Source organism: Passer domesticus, chromosome 3, assembly GCF_036417665.1.
Source record: "Passer domesticus isolate bPasDom1 chromosome 3, bPasDom1.hap1, whole genome shotgun sequence".
In the NCBI taxonomy this organism is placed as follows: domain Eukaryota; kingdom Metazoa; phylum Chordata; class Aves; order Passeriformes; family Passeridae; genus Passer; species Passer domesticus.
Window position 1 is genome coordinate 62,229,813 of NC_087476.1, and position 25,245 is coordinate 62,255,057.

The window sequence follows — 25,245 nt, forward strand, 5'->3', positions numbered from 1 at the left end:
GAGATAAGAGCTGGTGGTTTGAGGGAGTCCAGGAAGAGAGGAATTTGGGTATAACTAACAAGCAAAACTGCCTTTTGAGGAGAAATCCCTGAAGAGTCTCTATGAGATGTCATACTTCTTTTCTGTGTTGTTTAAGAAATATAAAAGATGAAGCAATGTGATTTGGTAATTTTACTTTTTTCAATAAATCGGATTTTTAAAAATGCTTTATGAGTTTGGTCCTTGCATTCTTTCCTTGATTGTTGAGCAATACGAAAAAACCTCAGAAGAAGAAAAGGAACCACCTCTTTTAGAGGAAACTACATGTGGATTTAATCTGTACAGTTTGCCACAAAGGGGAAAAAATGGACAAAGGTTTTGAAAAATATCACAAATAGGCATTTCTGAAACATCAGGCATACTTGGGTTTCAAGGAGCCTAGTAAGCAGATCAGTGCAGAGCTCAATACACCTTCTGGGCTGATCTCCCCTTTTGGCAGGGACTGGTGGCAGGGACCAGCCAGGAGGCTGCAGCCATGCTGGGTCTCTCTCCTTTCCATAGAGTGCTTTGGACATTCTCCTTTCTTCCCCCTGCAGTTCCTTCAAGGCCCTACTGGCCCTCTGATGCTCCCTGCTGAAGTTGTCTGCATCAGTGTCTGAAGTGCCTCTCAGCTTGGAGAGGTCAGCTTTTCTTTTCCTCAGCCTGGATTCTCCAGTGCTGCCAAAGCTGGAAGCGAGTGGGCAGGTGGTTGGAGATTGAGGAAAGGTTTCCCACTGTCCTGGCTGTGGCATCATGTCCCAGAGGGGCTGCTCCTGCTACCTGCCCTCTGCAGCCCACCCTGGGCTGGTTTGGACGTGTTGGATAGCCAGGGATTTCTGATGGATGAGCACCTTGGATGGCTCCCCATGGGCACAGGCAAACTCTAGAGCTGGCAGGAGCACCCAGCTGGCATTGACAGGAAGAAGCAAAGTGGCATCCTCCCCTCTTAGGTGGCAGCTTACCACTGGACTGACCTCACTGAAGCGTGAAACTTCATCCTCAAGGGCAGGTCAGATCCTGTGCATGTGAGGTCGTTAACACTTGAATACGATCTTACGTTATCACAGTGCTCAGCGTGGAGAAAGTGAAGACAGTAGAGTTTCCTATGCTGCCCTTTTCCACTCCCCAGTTTTGGTGATCTCTAGTCACTCTCTCTGTGTTTCCCTTTCTGGATGGGGTAGGAAATGGGTGTACATTCTGAATTAATTTTTTATTGGGTATACATTCTGAATTAATTTTTTCTTTACCTGTGGATGAAGATTGTTTTTATTGATTTGCAATCAAACATCAAACTGAAATAAATGTAATTTCAGAATAGTCTCTTTGCAGTCACTGTCTTTATTTTCACTTTGCAGTATCTCTGAGGTACTCCTAATTCTGTGCACTGGAATTACAGAGTCACAGAATGGTTTGGATTGAAAGAGACCTATAAAGACCTAACCTTATCTAGTTTCAACCCCCCTGCCATGGGCAGGGGCACCTTCCACTAAACCAGATTGCACAGACCCCCATCCAGTCTGGCTTTGAACACTTCCAGGGATGGGGCATCCACATCTTCCCTGGGAAACCTATTCCTGTGCTTCATCTCCTCACAATAAAGAATTTCTTCTTTATATCTAATCTAAACCTACCCTCTTTCAGTTCAACACTGTTGCCCCTTGTCCTATCACCTCAGGCCCTGGTAAGAAATCCCTCTCTTACAGGTGCCCTGTAGGTACTGGTAGGCTGCTGTAAGGTCTCCCCAGAGCTTTCTCTTTCCTCTTCAGGCTGAATACCCCCAAGTCTCACAGACTGGCTTCACAGGAGAGGTGCTTCAGCTCTCTAATCATCTTTGTGGCGCTTTCTGGATCCACTCCAGCAGGTCTGTGTTTGACTTGTCATTGTCACCAAAGCTGCATATGCTATCCAGTTGGGGTATCACAGGAGCCCAGTAAAGGGACAGAATTATGTCCTTTGACCTGCTGGCCATGCTGCTTTTGCTGCTGCTCAGGATGCAGTTGCCTTTTTGCACTGCAAGTGCACATTGCTGGGTCATATCTGGTTTCTCATCTAACAGTGCATTGGGTTTGTGTAGCAAGGTTTTGGTAGCAGGGAACTGCAGCTGTGGCTTCTGCGAGAAGCTGCCAGAAGCTTCCCCTGTGTTTAATGGAGCCAATGGCAGCTGGCTCCTGGATGGACATGCCACTAGCCAAGGCTGGGCCCATCAGCAACAGAGGTGACACCTCTGGAATAACAGATTTAAGAAGGAAAAAATGTTGGTGCACAACACCAATTGCATCCAGAGAAGAGCAGGGTGAGAATATGTGAGAGCAACAGCCCTGCAGACACCAAGGCCTGTGAGGAAGGAGGGGCAGGAGGTGCTCCAGGCTCCAGAGCACAGATTCTTGGGGTGCACCATGGTGGGGCGGCTGTGTCCCTGCAGCCCATGGAGTCCACTGTGCATCAGGCACCCACCTGCAGCCCGTGGGGGACCCCACACTGGAGCATGGGGATGCCTGAAAGCGGCTGTGACCCCATGGGAAGCTTGTGCTCTCCCTCATGGGAGGGACCCCACATTGCAGCAGGGAAATGAGTGTGAGGAGTCCTCCTGAGGAGGAGGGAGTGGCAGTGAACACAACCTCATTCCCCATTCTCCTGCACTACTGGCAGAGAGGAGGTAGAGAGAGTCTGGAGTGAAGTTAAGCTTGGCAGGAAGGGAAGAGTGAGGGGAAATTTTCTAAGGTTTGGTTTTATTTCTCATTATTCTCCTCTGTTTTTTTTTTTTTGGCAAGAAATTAGACTTCTTTACCCACATTGAGTCTGTTTTGTTTGTAATGATAAGTGGTGAGTGATCTCCTCCATCCTTATCCCTTTTGTTGTGTTTTTGCTCCCCTGTCCATTTGAGGGAGTGACAGAGCAGCTGTGGTGGCCTGTTAAGTCAGCCCACCACACAGTACCTCCAAGTCCTCCACAGGGCTGCTCTCAAACCATTCATTCCCTGTCTGTCCCAATACTGAGGGTTGCCCCAGCCCATGTGCAGGTCCGTGGCCTTGGCTGTGTTGAATTTAATGAGGTTCACACTGGCCCTCTTCTCAAGCCTGTTAAGGTCCCTAGAGGTGGCATCCCTTCCACCAGGTGTATCAGTTGCACTGCAGAGCTTGGTGTCCCCTGCCAGCTTGCTAAGGGTGTACTCAATTCCACTGCTTCATTAATTAAGACATTGAACAGAATTAGTCCCAATAAGGTTCCACGAGGAACACTACTTGATGCAGCTCCATTTGGACATTGAGAGGTTGACTGCAACTCTCTGGGTATGGCCATCCAGCCAGTTCCCTTTCTACTGAGTGGTCCAGCCACCAAATCGTTATCTCCCCAATGTAGTGAGACAGAGATGTTGTGTGAGACTGTATCAGAGACCTTAAAGAAGGCAAGATAATGACATCAGTTTCTCTTTCCTTATCCACCACTGCAGTCAGTGTAGAATAGTAGACAGAATAAATCTGTCATGTTTTGATGATTAATGTTATCCCTTCAGCTCAAGTGCCATACATACGATGTGAATAAACCACTGAGACTAGTGTTGTTTTTCATCGCCATATTCTAGAAATACTTTAAAGGAATTTAGGTAAAGAATAGATCTTGAAGTATTTTTAGTTATTATCTTGAAATAGGGTTGTACACAGACAAGGCTATTGCTATCAAATGTTAGTTTCTTATTTCAAGAAAACTCAGTTTCAGGTGCTCAGGCAATAACTTTCTTTAGTTTTATGGCTTGATTTACTTTAAAACTTTGATATAAACTCTGTAATTTACTGTTAACTATGCTACCAATGTATCTAGCTTAGACTATATCAAAGGTGGTGTTAATTTGAAATTTAACTTCAAGTGTACTTATTTCCACAGATAAAAATGTTGGGTTTTTGTTAAGTATCTAAAATAAGCACAAGTCCCACCGCCATCATCCATTGTTACTCATCTTAGATTTTTTCAGGGGTACTTGAATGCAAGGAGAGGTAAGAGTGTCCTGCTTCCAAATACAGAAAAATCAATATGTAGTCTCAGAAGCCTGTGCTCCCATAATATTTTAATCTTTTTTTTTTCAATTATAATCAATATTACCTGTTTTACTAATGGTAGCAGTGAGAGAAAGGCCCTAAGACATTGATGGGAAGACCAACTGAGAATAGCATGGACTATATTTATGTTTCTGACATCAGTGTCCTGGTTTATCTAATGTTGTATGATATAGTGACTAAATGCACCATACTATCCCATCCTCAGTGAGCCAATATTTTCTAATACTGCCCTTTGTTTCAAAAATCATAGAAATTTCAAATAAAAATTTGCTAATGTGAGGTGTTCTCTTACCATGTTTGGAAATACCACAATCTCTTTACTTCTCATAAAGAATATTCCTACACTACATTAATGTATATTCAGAATTAGATGCTCCTGGGCCAGTAAGGGATAATTCATCGGCTTCCTATTTCGAACATAGGATTTTTAAAACTATAATGAAGTTTTGCGATAATAGGACATCTCTACACTCTTTAAGACTTACTTAAATGGGTATATTTAGTTACCATTGTAACTATGATTCCTGTTCTGTCCTTCACCTGTTTTCATTATATTTTCTCCGTATTGAAAAGTGACACATTTTTTACTATTAGAAAAAGCAAAAGCTGCTCCTACCAGATCCTAATTTTTCCACCATATCTCCTTTTATTCTGGAGATACCACCTTCACTGCCCATCTGTCACATTACCACAGCTGTACCTATTCTCTTCAAGGGTTTGCTGTATTCTTTTATGTTTCAAGAAATCAGGCTTCTGAAAAGTCTGTTGTCTTACAGAAAGGTCTAGTGCCTTGCAGTGCACAAACCAGCCTTGTTCTAGGTCTCCCAGAACTGGCAGAACCAACAGCTGGTTGAAAAAAAAAAAAGGCAACCCAAAAAAAAGAACCAACAAAAAAACCCCAAACCAGTCAAAAAATGAACTGTGCCAAAATTTTCACTTTTCAAATGGTGTAAAATGCCTCTTTTCTGTGAACAAAGGGTTTTGACTGTTCTGTGTTCAAATAAGCCCTTCATCTTTTAATTGATGTAGAGATTTGGATTACAACCGCTTAATGAGTATTGACTGAGTCTGCAGCATCCTTTTCCTAGAGGGGTATGTGAAAGGAACATTAGCTGGAATGTTGTAGTAAGGTGCTAGAGAAATGGAGCCCTAGGACTATTCCAAAATGCCTGGCCACTGTGATTAACCCATTCTGTCTTCCAACAGGCAGATGGCACATGGGAAGTTAACTTTCCAAAGATAGCTGGAAATTACAGGATCAGCCTGATGCTTCCCACACATGTAAGCAGTTTCTGCTTTACAATTGCTGTTCAAAGTCAGAAATACACAGTATATGCTGCAGCTTCTTTTTTCCCAATCAAGGTTTAAATGGACCTTTAGAGGATTATGAAGGCAACCCTAAAAGTTAGTCTGTCTCAGAGTATTTATTTAGAGCTTCAGATCCTGATCTCCCTTCTATGTTTAATTTGATTAATGGTTAATAGGGCCATCCAGAGTTCTCCACAGAGGTTTATGGCTTTAATTAAATGCACAGAGACAGCCAGCTCCAGCCAACCTCTGCCTCTTTCAGCTGGACGAGGAGGAAGAGGACACAGCTTTAGCCCTGCTTTCCACACAGCCTCCTGTTCTCTCGCATCCTTTGGGCAGCCGGTGGCCATGGTGTGGCTTAGAGCAGATGCACTCCCTCAAAGGTGCCAAAGAGCTGTTCCAGCAGCTGCCAGGCAGCTGCCTGCCTCCACAGCATTTCCTGAGACAGCTCTTCCTCAGCAGGGGCTTTCCTCCAGCCAGGAGAGATCTCCTCTTTGGGATTTGGACACTGTTTTGTTGACGTCATCTGTCACACTGGAGACGGTGTTCAAAGTATGTGTTAGCATCCCTGCCTCGTGGCTTTCCCAGCTTGGAGATGAGCTCCAGCTGTGTCCCTGCTGGACAGGGACATGCAGCTGTAAGGGGATGAGGCCCTGTGCCTCAGTGGTACCCGATGCAGCCTCCAGGAGAGGGGCTGGAGGCAGAGGGGATGGTCACAGGGAGGGTGGAATGCGGAGTCTGTCCCTTTGACAGACATCAGAGTGAAAGGAGAGGAAAGCTCCCCCTGCTCGCCAAGGCTTGTGTGATGGCAGAAGGGAGGAGATCCTGGGCTCTGAGCTGTGAAATTGTCTGATCCATCACCAACTAACTTAGAATGTGTGGCAGAACACAATGAAATACTTACGAGCTTTTTGAGGCTCCCGATGGAGGGGAATTGCACTGCTTCTGAAGGGGTGAGGGGCTTCCTGTGTTTCCTGCAGAATTGCAGGCTGTATTTTCCCACGGAATGTGCACACTTGCTACAAAGTATATTTAGGTGCTTCACCGGTGCTTGGTAAGGTGGCATTAAACACAGTTATACTTTATACCTCTCCTGTTTTTCATAGCATTTATGCTATTTAAAGAGCTCCTACAGTTGAGAGCACTAAGGGATTTGGGTGTTTTGATTCCTGTATCTTCTGTAGGAAGTGGCTTGTTTTATTCCAGGGTGCTGCATTTTGGGGTCACCAGTGAAAGACCCGGGAATGTCAGGAGAAAAGAGAGACTGCTGCTCAGTGTCTGCAGGAAATTGGTGAGGAAAATCAGCTAGAGGGCACCAATATTTCTTCTTAGTGCTGCTAAATTAGGACATGTGGACTGGCAGCATATGGATGCATGAGAGAAACATGAGGGCTTTACGAAACAGTTGTGCTAAAAATAATTTTTGGTGTTATTTTTAATAATGTTATCACAGATGAAGAAAGTGAGGTAGAAGTTCATAGCCTGAGACAATTCCTTCTCCTGCTTTACAGCATAAACACTATAAATCCTTGAGTGTTTGTTTGGCTAGGTAATGCTTTCCAAAAGTATGTCAATAAAATAGGCATCAGAGCCATAAAATATTTTCCTATATTTAGAGTCTAAATGTGCAATAAAAAGTCAGTAAACTTTAGACTCCTAAGCACCAAAATTGCTTTCAAAAAGGGGGGTTTGAATGTTAAAATCAAATATTAAAAAAAATAAAGATTTTAATATTGCCAAAAATGCACAAGTCAGTGTTTCGTGCTCAGCGGTGTTAGTAGGCTCAGCTATAGCCTAGGAAGTTTTATTGCAGTCTGGGCATGAGAAGGATCCTGAAACTGTTGAAGGGGGCAGGAGTATTGTAGGATTATCAGTTGATTGGTTAATTTAGAGGATTATGTTTTTAATGCCAAAAAATCCAGCTGCACAGAATTGCAGAATAATTTAGGCTCAAAGGGATTTCTGGGGATCCTCTTTCTAGCCCCTGCTCAAAGCGGGTGCACGGTACGTGGTTTTTGCATGTTGCAATAACTTACCTTTGCATGGTTTTGATTTGTGCAAGAAAGATTAACTGTTTGGGTATTTTTCTTTTTGTGTAGTACAGAGCCAAATACCAAAGAAGGATAAAAATTAAGGCAGGAGTTGATCCAGATAGCATTTAAGCAGCAGCAAAATAGCCCACACGATTTTGCATATATTGTTTTGGGGTTTTTTTTTGGTAAAGAAACATTGCTCTAGGCTAGCACGAAGGGCTTAGTTTAAACATTTGTGAATTAATTTTAAATTGTTCTTTTCATTGCTGGCTAATATGCAGGAGGAATTGGTAAATATTGAGAGCAAAGCCTATACAGCATTTTTTAGCCAGTGGTTCTGTTTAGACTTAATCGCTGTAATGCAGTGTTAAAATTTACAAAACAGCTTGTAATTGCAGTAGCTTATTTAAACCAGCTATTTGTGGTTATGTCTGCTGAGGAAACTTAAACTTCAACGTTCCCCAGCCATCTAATAGCAGCAAATTGACTGCGGGTCTCTTGAAGGAATATCTAAATGTAGGCTGTTGAATAATCCCTTTGGGGGCCCTGTAACTATTTTTGTGCCTGGATATGCGTCATCAGTGGGTATTTTCTCTGGTGACTAGCTTACATCAGTAGGTCTCCTACCATACGCTCTATCGGTGAGTGACTTATGATTGATGGGAGTCACGGCTGCTGTTTAGCTTTTATCTGTGACCTCAAATAATGGACAACAGGAATTTCCAGGCTGTTAAATTCCTTGAATGACTGAAGACACGGGATGGCTCTGCTGATAAACGCAGGTAGTGCCCAGATGCTGGGTGTTCACCGGGGGCTGGGGCGGGGAGGAAGGCGAGGGGGTTCCTCGGCTGCCGGGCGGTGGATCCGGCGCGGAGCCGCACGCCGGGAGCGCCGGGCGATGCTCCCGCTCTGCCGCTCTCCCGCCCGCCCTGGCGCTGGCCTTGCCATGTGTTTAGCCGGCTGATCCTTAGGGCAGTTTCCCCCCTTCCATTGAAACCGGGGAGACGCGCGGTTCGCAGCTCTGTGGAGGGAAACGCTGTGGAATTTTCAGCTGCAGTCTGGTTGGTTTTTAACCCTTTTTATTACCATCAGTGGGTTTATTGGCATGCTTCACCCAGGTGCTGCCTGGGCTAAGTCTGAAGGTGCAGTAGGCTACGTGGTCTTAAGGTTAAGTTGCACCTGCCACAGTGACCCACTGAGCACACTGCCGTAGTTCATTTCCTGGTGTTCAGTACTTCATTTTAAGGAAATAAGGACTGCAGATACTGAGTTATCTCCTCTTTCTATGTACTTCATTTTAAGGAAATAAGGACTGCAGATACTGAGTTATCTCCTCTTTCTATGTCCACTCTGCCTTTCTGTCTGACGTGCGAAATGGGGCTGCAAGACAGCTACAAGATTTTCTGTGTTACCTGTGATGAATTTAGCAGCTTGAGCCAGCCCTACGGCAAGGCACTTTGTCATTTCTTCTTCTTTCCCTCCTGTTCTTCTTGTCTCAATCCCTTTGATAAAGCTATGATAGGAAACAGGAGATTGGCTGTCTGTGAACTTGTGCACAGAAATCTCTCAAGTGCTTCTGGTAACCGGGGAGTAAAAATGACAGATATAGATGCTCCAAGTGTGATTGAGGATTAAAAAAAAATCCTTAGTGCTGTTTATCGTGTGGCATTGTTTGGCTGAGGGAGGATAGCAGCTGGATCCAAATTCCTTCTCACCGCTTCTTCCTGTTGGCAGGTGGCCTTCCGCACAGGCTGGGCTTGCAAACTCTCACGCGGGTCTTACTTATTGGAGTGCCTGCTATTGTTTTCCATTCAGGTGACAGCGGATTGGGTTTTGTGCGAGATTTTGAGACCTGAAAAGTTTCAGAGGAAAACAGGAGCTTTGTTTGAACTCGCCTGTGTGCTCCCTCCTCCGCATGTACTAGCCCAGAGGTCGCAGTTAATGAATGAAACCAGGCTTCCTGCAGAAGCCAGTTAAGCCCTGTCTGTGCCTTTGTTGACACAGTGCTTACAGGTGTGCGCTGCCCTGGCGTGGATGCCCTCGCTCTGAGCCACACGGGCTGTGTGTACCTCTCTGCTGCCTTCAGACAGGTCCAACACATCCTCTGGGTCTGAAGTAAATGTCCTCATCTGCTCTGGCTAGTTGAGTGCTGGTTAAGAATTGCATTCGGCAGAAACAGTAGGAAGAGAAGCTGCAATTAAAAAGAGGCTTGGAAAATCAAGAGGGGGAGAGGAGGGAATGGAAAGGTCTTCATTGAACTGTGATTTATGAGTATACTCTTATTGTTGGGTTTATTTTTTTTTCAGTTGCTTTAGTAACATTTTGGGATTCATGACAAACTGGTTATATAATTCAAAATCTGTAAAAGGTTGAGCACAAAAATGTTTGATGAATCTTGAGTCATTTGCATTAAAAATCAGTGGATTTTCCTAGGGTGTGCTTTGCAAATGTAAAGCTTGCTAACTGGTTGATGCTACTATATGTGTCATTTACCTCAGCTTTCTAGGAATCAAAATGCCTGGCTCCACAGTAATATCTTTTGGCTAATATTGACCTCATTTGCCCCCATTTTTAGGGGTATCATGTTTTAGGGTAGTGATAGTATTTTAGGGTAGCTTTCATTTACAATATTTGTGCAAAAGCTCAGCATTACCACCTTTCCAGAAAGACTCTTCAAACCTTCAGAACATTTCCAGAAAGGGTTGCCGTTTTCTAAGAAAAAGTGTTGGCAAGTTGCCTGCCGTTTCCTGATGCTTGGCGCTGAGGCCAAGGCAGAGGGATGAAATCCAAACTGGCATGTGGCAGGGTGTGTAGGTACCTCCCTGTGTGCTGTGACAGAGATGTCGCGCTGGGGACAAACTTAATTTAGGTGCTGACCCTGCAGCGAAGTCACACCCCGTGGATGCCTGGGTCTCTATGCCTACACCCTGTTGCCTTCAGTGACTAAGTGCAGGCACTGAGTTCTGCTGGCACAGCTTGAATTGAGGAATGATGACCGCAGTAGCTAAAGCCTTGTTTTTCCACAAGAGCCTTCATTTATTCAATGTCCGCCTTTAAAATCTTGAAAGTCTCCCTGCACAGTGGCTAACCAGATATTCATCTGTTTAGTTTAAATAATTAGGTGTTGTGAGCAAGGGATACTGCACACTCACTGAAAGTCAGAGTATTCACTGCTGCATCTTGTAATATCTCCATCGGCAAAGCTCTCCCTCCTCCAGCAAAGTGTGTTGGTGTTTCAGTGTGTTCCAGTTCCCAGTGGGCACAGGACTGTAATTACCATACCTGGGAGGCAAAAACGGAGACTGAATCTGACACAGGAATACTGGGGCTTCATTCTGAAATCTGTTTTAAGATTAAGTGCAATTCTTTTCTCTTCCACCTCTCCCACCTGTTAAATCTATGACTGTACACTCTGTACAGCTGCTCTAGTGCTGGGTATTTGTTGAAGGTCATGTATTGGTATTTAATAGTCTTGTATCAGTTTTACATAAAGTACTCTCAGAGCTTAAATACTCTTGAGTGTAAAGAGGTGCTCTGGGATAGAAAGAAGAGAAAGAAATTAGAAAGCTCACCTTGCCATGGCCCGCTGTTTTGACAGCACTATTTTGTTTGAAGAGTGACTGCATGGAGCAGGCAGTGCTGCTCATTCATTAGTGAAATCATAAACACAAGTAAATATACATTATTAGTGGGAGCTAGCTGTACTCTGTAAAAATACTCTGAAATATGAGGCAAAGTGTGATTTGCCATTTTCAGGGGACATGGTGTATTTTGTTTGTTTTCATTCAAAATCTTCTATTATAGTCACAAATACTTGATCTCTCAAGGTGATCTTTATGTTTCTGTAAAGTCCAGTTGAAATCAGTGAACCAGTTCCTAGATGCTTGGAAATGGCAGTTTTGGTCAGCTTTTGTGAGCAATAGTTTGTATTGTTTCATTGGTTTGTTTGGGGTGTTGCTCCTTTGGGTATCGTGGAAGAAATAAAGGTTAGCCATCACTTCATTTAGGCATTACTTTTCTGTGGGGAAAAATAAGGAGTTACTCATAAACATTGCTCATATTTGTAGTGATGGAATAACAAAAGCAAAGAGGAAGAAAAATAATGCAGTGAAATAATACAAGAAAAATGCAGTGTAAAGAAAAGCTGGAACAGTGAAAAAAGCTACTTCACTTTTGTGAATATAATTTTTTTAATCCACTTGGTCCAGTGAATGAAGAGCCTTCCATGTTTTTGATGTTACTGTATACAGTAATGTGGGTGAATGGAGTGAGAGCACTTTAGCTCTTCCTGTGGGTTCTGTGCTTGATAACTTCGCTCCTGAGACCTTTAGTCATCAGCTCAGTCTTCCCTGCAAGTGGCCAGCGACTTTAATAAGATTGTTGGAGATCTAGGACTAGGTTGTAAGTAATTTCATAGATTTATTAATGTTACCCTGGCATCAAACAGTTAATGTGAATGGAATCCACCTGTTTGTTGGCACGTGGGCAGAAGAGAGGATTATACTGCAGGTGGAGGCAGACAGGAAGGTACCTCCTTTATGTTGGTAGTTTGGCACCAACTCCTCTAAACTGTGGCAAAGTCTTTTCTTGGTCTCGTTTCCTATATCTACATGGAGCAGTAGTTCTTTGCTCTTGGAAGTATTTCTCTTTATTGTCTCAAAGTGAGCATTTTTCCTGCAGGACCTCAAACAGCTCAACAAGTGGTGAGCTGCCAGTGACTTAGCCCAGTGTCCCTGTCCATCTGCTTGCAGCCACCAGCACTCCCTACCAGCTGCCTATTCTCAGATGAAAAGCCAGGCAGGAATCCTGAGACAGGAGTGGCTAATGGACAGGGTTATCCTGGATAAAGAGGTCCCGTACTCCAAGGAGACAGTGAGGGAAGAAGCTTCATTCCAAGCCAAGTTACATTTTTTCTGAGTCACATCCTGGCCTTTTGCACATCCTGGCTTGGAAACTTGCTGTAAAGGAGGCAAGAAAGAGATACCACACACTGACATCCCCAGGAGCCTTGATAATGTCAGGACGCCTGACAGTACAGCGGCACTTCAAAAATGGCACTGTCATGAAGGATTTACATGATACTGCAATAGCTAATAACACAAGGGCAGTACAAGGTACTTACTCAAGATTGCTGAGGAGTTTGCCAAGTGTCTGTAGTTTCATGACATGACTTTATCCCTCTGCAGACAGGCTTTAGCATTGAGGACTTTTCCAAAAACTCAACCAGTCTTTCTCAAGTGCAATTTTCAGTTGCTACCCTGATAGTTAAAAATAATAACAACTAAGTTAAAAAATTAAATTCCTTACCAGGTAGTCATTTTCTTTTCACAAACGTATTCCAGCATCCTCAAGGAAGGACTCTCATTTCTTCTTGCACACTTATTTATCCTTTTGGGTTTTGAAGTGAATGAATGTTTGGGGATTGCTCTGTGTGCTGCTTGGGACCATCTTTGTTCAGGGAGAGAGAAGATATAAAGTCAGTCCATGGTCATGACATCTGTCCCTTGCTTGGGAGGTAGGATAACAATCTGCAGTGTGAAACTCCTTTCTCTCCTTCAAGGAATTCTATTTCTTTATACAAAGGCCAGCTAGACATCCTAATCTGGAAGTTTGCAATTTGGGAATAAAAAGGTGTTATTACAACTAAGAAACAGAAAACTCATTAAACCCCCTTTCACTAATATGCAGGGAAAAGTGATAGGAACCAAAGTAGTGGTTTTCTGCCCTCTTGACCCGGAGCTCAGGTCTCATGCAAGCAGGAGCTTGCCACTGGCTACAGAGGGAACAAGGCTGCATATCAGAAGATCAGTTGCTCTTTTTAGTTTAGCATTTTAAACCTTGATTTCTACTAAATTAGATATTGCAGAGACAAGATCACCTAGAAAGGAATGTCTCAAAGAGGTATGAAGCGGTAAAATGATACAAATAAGCAAAAGGAGCATTAGTTCATCTACTAGGAAAAAGTCATTGTGGTGGAAGTCTGTTCTCTTGATGGAAGATAGAGGACCTGATTAGTTTGAGCAACTAAAAAGTGAACTGGACAAAATGCTGAAAAATATACTTCATAGATTTTTCTTACTTAGATACAATATGATCTAATAGACTTTGGTAATTTCCTTTTGGATGTAATTTCTGGCATTCTAGGGTCACCTTTTAAAAATTGTCATTTTCTTGTCTATCTCATGCAAATCTTCTTTGTGAAATATTTTGTCAGCTTTACCACAGAGGGAGGCATTTGCAGTAATCCAGCATGGTGGTATTTTGAATACTCCAAACATTTCTCATGGCCATATCTTGCTCCATTATAAAATTCTCAGAATACTTGATGGGAGTTTTGCATTAAATTGTAAGGTATTTTTATCCAGCTGCTCTTTAGAGGCCCAAGTCATATCCATGCTCTATTCCCATGGCAGCCTTCTTCCAGTTCCTTAAAGATACAACTTGGCTTTACAGGAAATAATAGTCATGCCTACCACACTGTAACTAAAGTATCCAGACACATGAATCTTTTTCTTGACTTCCTATAAAAATGTCATTTGTAGCTGTATTTTGTTTGTTCTGGTTTGACTATAGTATAAACAAGAGTTTATTAAAACATTAGCTCTAAGTTACAGTTCTTTTTTGAGACTGCCAGATCTTACAAAAAATATTACTGAAACTGCAGGGCAAAGCCACATATTAACAGAAAAATGAATAATGAGTCTGTTTTCATATGGATTTTTTTAAAAGTACAGCTTGTAGTTGAACTAAATGTACTATTTCCTCCACTTCAGTCAGGAAGCTCTCATAGGCTTTTAACAGTGCCGCCAAAAAATTAATGCTTCAGCTGTTTAACAGATATCAAAAGCCAGTTTGACAATTGTAATCTCTTCCAGGAATTCCCTTTCCCATTTTCTCTCCCAATAAAAACAGATAACAAGATGCTTATATAGTAGAAATGGAAAGTCAGAGCTATTTTATGAAGCGTTGTGCATTTCTTCCAGCCTTAGGAGATGAGGCATGACATCTCCACGACAGGGTAGGAAATGCAGGCACTCTGTTGTGTAAGTAGCATTTGCTTCAAGGATTAGCTGCTTGCCAAGATAGCACAGATTTAAATATTTCCTAAGCCATTTCTGAGTTTTTACGTAACATGGCAGTGACGGGAGAGCCGTGGAGATGGCTGGGTAGGGACTCAAAGCAGTGACCAAGGAAAGAGAAAACCAAAGGAAGCAGAGAAATATGCTGCATGTGCCAGGATCAGCTGACATGGCAGAACTGGAGGCAAGGGACAGCAGCACCAGCCAGGCTTCTCTTGGATTTCTGTCCTCACTTTTAACATGCAACAAGATGAGACAAACTGAAAGGAGATGCCACTTGAACTTTTGTTCTGAAGCATCTCAAAAAGGCACTGAAACATAGACTCAAAGGTCAGAAGTGTTCTGTTTTCTGGAACAAATTCCCAGGACAGCTGTTAATACTACTCTGTCTTTTAAGGCTAATCTTTAATAGTATTCAGTGATACCTCTTAAGAAATATATAGTATTACTGTGGCTCTGGTGAGGAATGGTTTGTTCTTCTCTAACGACAGAAAGGAGATTCTGTGCTAGGAAGAGTGAAATAATTAAAGAGGTTGCCAATAAAAAAAGCCACTGTTTGCAGAGGGTGCCCTTGTGTTCAGCAAATGCCAATTAGAGAACTGTCACTTTATGTGTACCATGGGTTATTACTGCACAAACTGTTGTACAATTACGCACTGGGTCAGAAGGGCAAGTTACCTTCACCTCACAGCCATTATTTTAAAGCAAACACAAATATCAGGCACACAAACATCAGGTGCTGTGCCTGTAAAGTAATGACTCTTTGAAAATGCAGGTTAAAGAAAAAAGAGTGCATGTAACAAGCCTTGGCATTGTGGAAAGCAATTTTTACCATATCTGCATTACGTAGATTAGAAACATCGTCTTTATATAATGGAGAAGCACACACTTCCTTCCACCACTTGAAATACAGTTTATATGCTGTTATGTTGTTCTGAAGTTTAGAAATATAGAGACTATACAGAATATACATTTTTTTCAGTTATCTTCTTTAATACTGAAATGTTTGTAGTCCACATGCCCTTGTAAATGAGTTTGTGCACTTCCTTCTATTGTGCTACCAATGGTCTGATGTCACCATCATCAGATGTACTCTGCTTTCAGCTCTTGTGTGGCTGTGACTGACTTTCGTAAATGGAATATAAAGGACAGTTCTGCAAGCCACCTTGTGCAAGACATGTCCTTGGGTGTTTATTACTTGCACTTCTTTGTAGGTGTTTTACTTGGTATTTTATTTTGAATATTTTGCCTGAAGCTTCATTGGATTCAAATTTAAGTAGGCAGAATGAGCCGGGGATGCTGTGGCCATCCTGGGCATAGGATGTGCTGTGCTGTATGTGGATTCATAAGTTTTGCTCTAAGGCTATCAAGTTTGCCTTCTTTTCTAATGTGGTTGCCATCTGTGCTTGTTCTGGCTTCTCCCTGGGTCATAAGAAAGAACACAGTTCAGCAGGGATTGTGTTACCATCAGTGGCCTGAACCTTTGTGCTCGCTTGACCTCATACCTCTAGGAAGCTCAGCTGGCAAACATAGCACAGACCTTTGTGGCAACACCCTCTGGGAGCGTGGGCAGCCGCTAAGGTTACCCTGCTTCCATATATGCCGAGGTATTTTCATTGACATGCTCTTTTCACGGGTTGGAAATCACTGTGCCTTTAAAGTACCAGCTTTCCCTGCAGCGAAAGCACCGCGCTCACCCGAGGACCTGCTCGAACCCAGCATCTGCTGGGGCAGGACGGGGTGGCAGAAGTTAAATGGAGAGCGTTAGTTTGAAAAATGTTATGAGGTCACCATCCTTTTAAATTGGTTTACACAGATGGCTGTCTGGTTTGTTGCTTTGTCCTTGCTTAATAGTAACTGTTTATGGAAAAACGAATTGCTTTGCAGAAGGAGGTCCAAAAGCTCATGCTGTTGTTTCCCTCACTGGAGATCTTCGTGTTTTTATGGGCATACAAAGATTTGGCCTGAAATAGAGATTAATTAGGAAGCATAGTGAATAATTAACTGTTTGACTTATTGCTAAGCTCTGTAGTCACTGGGTTAGAAATGATTTCCCAAGCTGCAGGAGATAAGAGAAGGTTATTCCTGGTTTCACAATGTCCATATTGTTAGGGCTTTGTGCTGTGTGTACTCTGACATCAGCTGATACCTACGCAATCTGGGTCCAGCTTCTCATCCAAACCACTTCCTGGGGTTTTCTCGGGTAATGGCAGTGATTCAGAAGACACCACAGTGCCTCAGAAAGCCATTTTTTACACATTGCACCCAGACTGTGTGACCCTGAAGAAACGGAGTTCTTAGGAAAGAGTTTTGTTCTTAATAATACCCACTTCTTTGTTCTGCATTCAGATTTGGATGGGCGTTGCTTGGCTTGTGTCCTACTGGCCTGTTCACAGACTCACTTTCTGTTTTGTGGAAGATGTAGGGATATGATGTACACATATGCATGAGGCAGAAGCCTGAGGCCAGTCTCCAGGCAAAGATGCTGATTTTGCATCCAAAATTGTTCCTACTTGAAAAATACTTATAAAAAACCCCAACAAAGTAATAGACAGGATTATTTAAAAAAAAACCAAATCAAATCTAAATAATGGTGCTCTGCACTTTTGCAGGACTGTCTACTTAAGAAGCTGAGAGTGAGTTAGGAACATTGATGAAGCCTCTATTCTGTGAGGTGGGTATGTGTTTTTTATTATGATTTTGAAAAAGCATAAAAAATTCAAACCATTTGCTGGAGTCCAGCCACAGAACTATTTAAGAGCTGGGAATAGAGTCCAGAAATTTTCTGCCATGGCACGTGTTCAATCAACAATTGCAAATAAGGTCTTTTGCCCTTCTCTGAAGGAAGTGATGAGTTTTTGCATTCTGTTAGTGTTTCAAGTGGCTCTTTTGATTTTTGATTTCTGACTAATGGAATAAGTGACTCTCACAGATACTTTTGCTCCTCTGCTCTTGCAGTGGCCTTAGATCAAAGTTTGGGGAGATAACAGTCTGTAATAGGGAAGCCAGTGGATATCAGTCATGTCCACTGGATCCAGGCCAAACATAATCTGGGGCTCAGAAATGTTCTGTGTGTTTCATTACTTTTTTCATTTTTTAGCATTCTGTCATGGTCAGATGCACCAGCAGTCTTTTAATAAATCCCCTTCCGTATTCAGACTTGCAGCTCAGGTTTGCAGGCCCATGGGGGCTGGATTATTTGAATAAGTCTGAGAAGTGAAACTGAACATTTGTAGGTGCAGCAATTACAGGCAGCCAGTCTAGTGAATCTTGTAATTTTGATAACCTTTGCTATTACAAGATGCTGCATGCAAACCATCAGCTCTCCTTGACTTCTGCTTCAGCAGCTCAGATGTTGGCCCTCAATGCTTCCTTGTTCCAAAGCTGGTTGCCCACCCCTGCTCGAGCATCCCCATTCCTAGGGAGCTTGTCCTGGGCAGTGACCTGGAGAGTCTCTCTCTTGGGTTCTTGGTTATTTGTACCACTTTCCCTTCTGGCATCTTGAGGTAAGCCCTGTTGAGTGGGATTCTGCCTCCTGCTTCATGCCATTTGATCCTGGATTTGTGGCAAGAAATTAAGTCGGGATTGGAATTTCCTTTAAACTGCAGTTCGTTTTTAAAAGCCGATTTTGGAATAAATTACTCTTGACAATAAGTACCAAAATATGTATTGATAAAATATGAATTTATGCATGCCAGCATTTATCTTTTTTGTATCTATTCACAAATACATACCAAAAATTGAATGTAGCTCCATATGGCTCCCAATCTCTTCCCTCCCCCAGCTGTCAGCTTCTCCTCACCTGGATGACTAAATTGGAGCAGAGTGCTGGGCCATGAACTGAAGGTGGGTGTAGCAGAAAAGCTATATTGAATGTGTTTTCTCTGGGACATCACTGCGGCTCCTCAAGTGCCTCTCAGTTTGGATGGAAAATGCATTAAAAAAGTGATGCAGTTTGGTGCCAATCTTAGTTTCACACTCTGAAAAAGGAATGAAAATTATGTGAGATCTTTGGGAGGGAAAACACCCATTTCTTCTGCCCTAAGGCGTCTGGAGGCGAAAGGCTCAGGTTTCCTGTGCCGCTGCAGGATGGGTGGTGGGATGGCTCGCTGCCTCACCGCTCACATCGGCATTTTGGTGTCAACCAGCTCCTCAAAGCCTCCAAAATGGGAAAGTTATGATCCAGTACTAAGTGTTGTTGCCATTAAACAATGATCCCAAAGTTACAGGGTTCCCTCGGCTTCTGGTGCTGGGTGGGCAGGAGCCCAAGTGGGCTTCTTCTGTTGCTGATGTTTTTTGTAAGGGAGCTGAAATGATCACAGCTGATTTGGAGGTTTTTTCCAAGATTGCTTTCTGCCACGTCCTTTATAAACCAAACATGAGCCCACAGCTTTCTGTCCTCTTGGAACATTGAGTTTTGTTGTCAAATTCAGAGCAGTTAGATGAAATTTTAAAGATATCTAGAGGAATAAAAAAACAAAGAAACAGATAAGGAGAAAAAGAAGACAAAAGTGGTTGAAAGAAAATTTAGATGGCAGAAGGTTCTGAAATACTTTACCTCTCCTCTAAATGGGACAAAACCTTGACAACTCTTAAGCAGTAAGACATCTTACTTCAGAACATTTAAAATGTTGCTTCAGTTTTATTTTGCATATTTTTATGTTATGAAGGTATTCCAACTCATCAAGTAGCAAAATACCGTCAAACTTTAGTACTGAAGTATCTTGTTATATCACAAGGTCTATTATTTTTATCTTCTTTTAAATCAGGGATAAATTTTTTATATTTTATTGAACTTTTAATTTCTATCAAATCAGTATGTTTTTCTTTCAGGAAATGCCAGTATGAAAAGTTTGGATGAGTTACAGTTTTAGAATTTTTTTCAATTCTTACTATTCAGTTTCCCTTTCTAAAATAAGTAAAACGTGCCTTCTTTTATTGTCTGTAAGCCCCCCAAATCCCTAGAATTACGTATTTTTGAAATCATAGGATTTCAGCACAGATAGGACTGACTTTCCATTTCTGTGAGAATGTTTACAGTTGAATGGTCTCAGGAACAAAACTGAAGCTTTTTTACGTGTATGTTTTGTGAATGCAAAACTTGCACACACTCTGAGCTGTGAACCAAAAAGCTTCAGATTGAGCCAGCAGAGAGGAAGGAATTTGTCTGCTATACAGCAAAAGGAAGTATTTGCTGTGTTATTGAAGCACATGGCCTTTTGCCATCTTTGATAAAGTATTTAAGGGCTGTGCACCCAAAGTCTGCTGCCCTCTTGACCCATCATTCATCACTGGCTGTAGATGAGGTAGATGAGATGCAGCTCCATAGGAGAGCCATTGTTTCAGCCCCGCACAGTTCCTCAGAGAACGGAAGCTGCAGACAAAGCAGCTCCCTGTGATTCACCACGCTGCTCAGCCTCCTGGTGTTCTTTCTTTTACCTGTACCTTTTCAGGTCCTGCTCTGTGCTGGCCAAGGTGGACAGGCAGCCACACTGCTGGAGGAAGCTGTGGGATTGATCCGCTTTCCACTCAGCTTCTACTGGGTGCAAATGAGATGAGCGTCTGGGATTTTTTTTATGTATTGAAAAGGAGAACCAGATACAATTATCACATCATTTGCCTTGGCAATGCATTCAAATTTATTCCCCTTTTGACTATTCAACACTGTTGATAGATGATGCTTAAAATGTGGAATTGCCCATAATTTTTCTAGCATACTGTGAATTGCCCAGTCTTTTTTTTTTCCTCTCTGTAAGCAGTTCTGGTTACAGAGATGCCAGCATTCCCAGTAAGTATGCTAAGAATGTAGAGTTATACTTTGTACTGCTAAATTAACAGACAGGAATAGTCACACCAAACCAGATTCAGCTCCCAGATGGGAAAGCATCTCCTCTAGACCAAATTTTAATGACTTTTTTACATGAGAAATTTTCACCAATGTAGCATACTGCATTTTTTAAAACAAATGCTATCATCCCTCTCTGTTGCTGATAGGTAACTTGTAGAAAATACAGCTTTCTTTGTAATGAGCAACCAGGACTTAGGAATGTATGGATATTTAGGAAGGCTAACTAAGCAGGTTAACTGATCTTTTATTATCTTAAACTATTTAAATTAAAAAAGATAATTTTTAGTTTAGCAATTTTTTGGAGCACTAATTTGAAGGATCTGATTCTTACTTGGTTTGTTACATATGCAATCCTCCTGGCTTTTACGTTCCTGTAGGTGACAGGAGAATGAGTCCTAGATGGCATAACAACAATATCTGAAAAGTTAACTTGGTTTGTTGTAGGATGTGGTGCGAAATATTCTCAGACATTTCTGCCTCCTGACTAGGAAGGGTCTGTTCATGAGATGATGGAATCCATGCTCTTTGGCAGTTTGCCTATGTCAGCTGGAATATTGTAGGAGATTTTGGCCCCCTGCAAATTTTAACAATGACTGTTATGATGAAGTGATGCAGAAGTTTTATGATTTGTTTAAAAGAAGAGAAAGGGTCTTCCACTTCTTGTGAATGCTTGACCTAAGAGACACTGCAGTACACAGCCTGGCTTGTCCTTGGAACTCCTTTATGTTTCTGCCATGAAGTCAAGTGAGATGTGCAAATGCTGGAAGGAAAAGTTAAAAGCTGTGTACATGGGCATTTGGACAGAAATATACAGTTTTCTGTACTTGTACCAGACACTTTAAATACCCTACCTCCCAGTCACTGCAGCTGCTCAGCCACTGAGGAGATACTTTAGATGTCATTACCTTGTGCTGTTCTCCAGTTCATGGTATTTCTAATTTTGAGTGCACTGTACTACCCTATTTCTGTTTATAAATCTTTTAAGTGTGCACATTAAAAAAGTAATTAAATTGTCATTATAATTTATAGTATGCCTGAAGTCAATCACCTAATTAAATGGAAAAAGCAGAGAGGTAGTAGGTTCATAAGCATTTATTAAGTACTACAGTATTAATTATGCAGGACTTTTGAACCAAGCAAAAGAGGAAGGAATGGAAACACCAATCTAAAAAGGCTTTCCATTGCTGGCCTTCTCAATTTAATAATGTGAGATACCCCCCAACCCCCAGTTGGCAGGACAACACTAATGCTTTCTTTTTGTTAATTTTTAATGAAATTATGATGGGATTTTTTTATTGCAACCACTTGCAGCATTTTCCTGTAATATTTTTGAAAGCATAATTTGTCCCCATGCAAGGGCCAATAAATACATGAGTAGACTTGAGGATGCATTTAGAGTTATGGTTTGGGGTGGACTGTGCAGGAGCAGACTCTTGGTCATCACTCCTCAGCATCTCAGGCAGGGAGTGGCACCCGTGCTGGTCCCAGTGACTTGGGGTCCACTGGAAGTAGGGGCTGAGCCCAAAGGGGCAGGCTGTGAGTGCCACTGGGAGAGGGCAGGGATATGGAGGGACAGCATGGACTTGACAAGGTTTGCAATTTCTCTGCAGCCGTTCTCTCACCTCCAGCTGCAAATCTGTGTCACCTGTCTGACAGTGGAGGGCATGAAATGCTGGCTCACCCTGCGGGGCTGGGGTCAGGAGGAGGCTCTGTAAGGTGGCAGACTGTGGGCTGAGCCCTAGAAATGGAAGTGCATTTTATTAGCGAGCTTGTGAAACAGGGCTGTCTCACTGTGGCTGATTTGTACTTTGCTGCATTAGATTAACTGCCTGGAGCAGGCAGATGAACTAGATGGAGCAGAAGCCCTAAAGTCAGGATTTCTTCTCTTTGCTAGTTTGTTAAAAAATTAAAAACTCTGGTAACACACACAGCGAAATAAATTTGCCTGCATTCCATGTTGTTCCCAGGATTTTCATTTCATCCTCAGTGACATTTACACCTGAACATTAGTCATGGAAACCTCTCTTTTAGATAGCAGGGGGGTCTAATCCATCCGCCCAGGCCCTGAGCCCTGGCTGCACTGAAGCAGACTGCAGGCTTTAGGGGAGAGAGAGGCTGGTCAGGCAGAGGCAGCTGCTGTGAGCACTGCAGCAGTCCATGATCTCCTGCTGATCCATCGGCCCGCACCGAACAAAGCCCAGCTGGTTCTTGGGAACACCAACGCAGGCAAACGTCAGTAACAAACCAGGACAAGCCCCAGTAAGGGGTTTGACAAAATCCAAAGTATGCTTTGCAACTCAATTGGATGTTGATGGTAAGGGATACAGTGGAATCCTTGGAAAGGAACACCTATACTTTTTTACTGCAAGAACTTGTAAGCAACAAAAGCTGGCTCACTAGAGACGGGGCCTTTAAAAGACCTTTAGATCACAGGTCTTTAAAAGAAAAGATGACCAAAACACTCGCTACTGTACAAATGGACATGTAGAGACTTACCTACTTGCCCTGTCATTATCAAATTGATTTAACACATTTGGACCCTAAGTGCACAGTATCAGTTTGTCTTGCAGTATATTAAATAGGAAGTCGTTGGCAAAACCTAATCATAACATAAGGGCAGCATCTGAAAGTTGGGCTTCACTTACCTGAAAACTGAAGAACCAGGTCAATAGCTCTTTTTCTGAAAGAAATTGAGATTATGTGATTTGAATATAAATCCCTGCTGAAGACCATTTCTTTTCACAGTCTTTAATAGGCTGAACTGAATTGACAGCAAAAATTACCAAAAAAAGGGCTAGACTGAACTATCAGAAAATTTACTTTGTACAGGTATTATATGTTTTATACAAAAAAACATTGAGTCTGTTTGGCTATAAGCACTGCAGGATTGTGAACCATCTTCTTCAGTACAAAGATGAAGAGGATTGTACACTAAGGCCAGGTCCAGCAGCTGAGGTTGCAGCTTCCCTTCTCCTTGTCCCTCACACCCCCTGAGTTACAGGCTTGCATGTCTTGCTGGAGGGGGACCTGTGGTTATGGCTCTTAAACTGTTTATTTCTGGAATTAGTGTTTCAAACAGACATAACTGGGATTCCCTTTTCAACAAAGATAAATTGTTTTACCTTATATGGAGAAAATGAAATTATTGACAGCTCTTCATCTCAGAACTCATAATAACCCTATAATGAGCACAGTCATTATGCTTCAGGTTAGCACTGCAGCAGTGTTATATAAGGAATAACTTGACAGTTTTCTGGGGGAAATAATTATATATATGATATATATAATATATATATCAAAGATAGTGGCCTAACCAAGGTCTCAGATGACATAATAAAAGTTGGGTTATATAATTCATTTTATGGTCAATAAGCCTGTCTTCTGAGCTGCATGTTGGGAAATGTAATGCTTGTCTGTTTGTATCAGAGTTTACAGCCCTCTCTTTAATACAGAAATTGCTTGTGCCATGCTATTGTAATCTGTTTTCAGCTTCTCATGCTGGCACTAGGCAAAGGCAGTCCCAGCAGAGGTGTCCTCTCTTTGTTGAAACATTGAAAAACTAGGAAACCCAAACCTTCCATGTGTTGATTCTGAAAACAAGTTGGATGAGCCTTACATTGCAGTCCTTCAAAGTAACAGTGGAGCAGAGCCATTCAGATGCACTCTGATAATTTTTGTGTCTAAAAAGAGGAAAATAAGTCCCCTCTTCATGTGTTTTTAGCACTTTAGGCATGCATTTTCATTGGGAAAATGGACTTGTTTTATGATTGATTTATAATTGATTTTAAGTCCCAGATATATGATACAACGATACGCCAAATGAATGCTGATTTTTAAATCCACAGTAGTGGAAATTGCATTTTCTCGGGTATCAAAACCAGCATAGGTGTTCTGTCACAGATGGAGAGCTTGACCACCCCAGTCTGTCTTTATGGGATGCTCAGACATTATTCAGAGGCATCTGTGTTAGGCACTGGCAGAGGTGGGAGAGGTGGATGTTTGGTGACATGTGCCTTGCATACACAGGAGTGACTCCAGGCAGCTCAGCCAAAGACTCTCTCTGTAAGCACAAGGATGTCACCAGCTTCTCCTGTGCTCCTGCACCTCCTCTGTGTTGGGAGCACAAATGTGTCACATATATGAGGTGAAGGGTGTTACTGAAAAATCAAAGTTGCTCATGCTGCCACTGGAATTTAGTATGGCCTCAACAGCCTCCAGATGTTCTGTGCAAATGTTCAGGTAATCTTGGTGCTGATCTTGGCTTTACTCTGAGCAATCCCTAATGGAGGTGACACAAGTTTATGAAGAGAGGTAACACTCTTGGTTGGTGTTTGGGTGGAAGTTCTCTGGAATTACAGGACACATACTGAAGAAGAGCGGTATTAAATTCCAGCTATTTAATTAATATGAGTATTGATCTTGTATGTGGGATTTTCTTGAGGTATCTTTTTGGAGGACAATATTAAATTGGAAAGAACAAATGCCACTAGAAAGCAGGGAGTTGTGCAATGACATATTTTCAACTTCAAGCCTCATAAATTAAATTCCTAACTAGACTTGGTGCAAATATTTTAAATCCTCTTCAGTCACAAAATCAAAGAGCCAAAGGGCAACCTCAGTTCACAGGACTCTTCAGGAAGATGGAGAACCCAAAGTCAAGCTGAAAGTGTGTTTGAGAGAACAAATCTAGGTGCCTTGGTTCTGGAGAGAGCCTAAGTGAGAGCTTTGGGTACAAGGACTGGAATGAACAGGGCAAGATCTTTTCATATGTTGCTGAAAAGAAATTGGGGTGAAATACTGTGGTTAAACGACATCAGGGAGTACTTTGCTCTAGACTGTTCAGTACTGGAAAGGGATTACTACTGTACAGCATTTAGGTCAGTGGAACAAAGTGCCATGGGAGG

The 25,245-nt window shown here is 42.3% G+C and overlaps 1 protein-coding gene across 6 annotated transcripts in view; it reads left to right on the forward strand.

The window, feature by feature from the left end:
- HIVEP2 (HIVEP zinc finger 2) overlaps positions 1-25,245 on the forward strand; it is a 136,549-nt gene that overhangs the window by 43,969 nt on the left and 67,335 nt on the right. The window contains exons 1-2 of one of the 6 annotated variants that reach the window (XM_064413493.1): positions 8,087-8,196; positions 17,106-17,167. The exons of 3 other annotated variants lie outside the window; for them this stretch is intronic. The gene's annotated coding sequence lies outside the window, so the exon portion shown is untranslated. Of the gene's footprint in view, positions 1-8,061; positions 8,197-17,105; positions 17,168-25,245 lie in introns of those variants that run through there. 2 more of the 6 variants (XM_064413492.1, XM_064413494.1) reach the window with 2 other exon arrangements.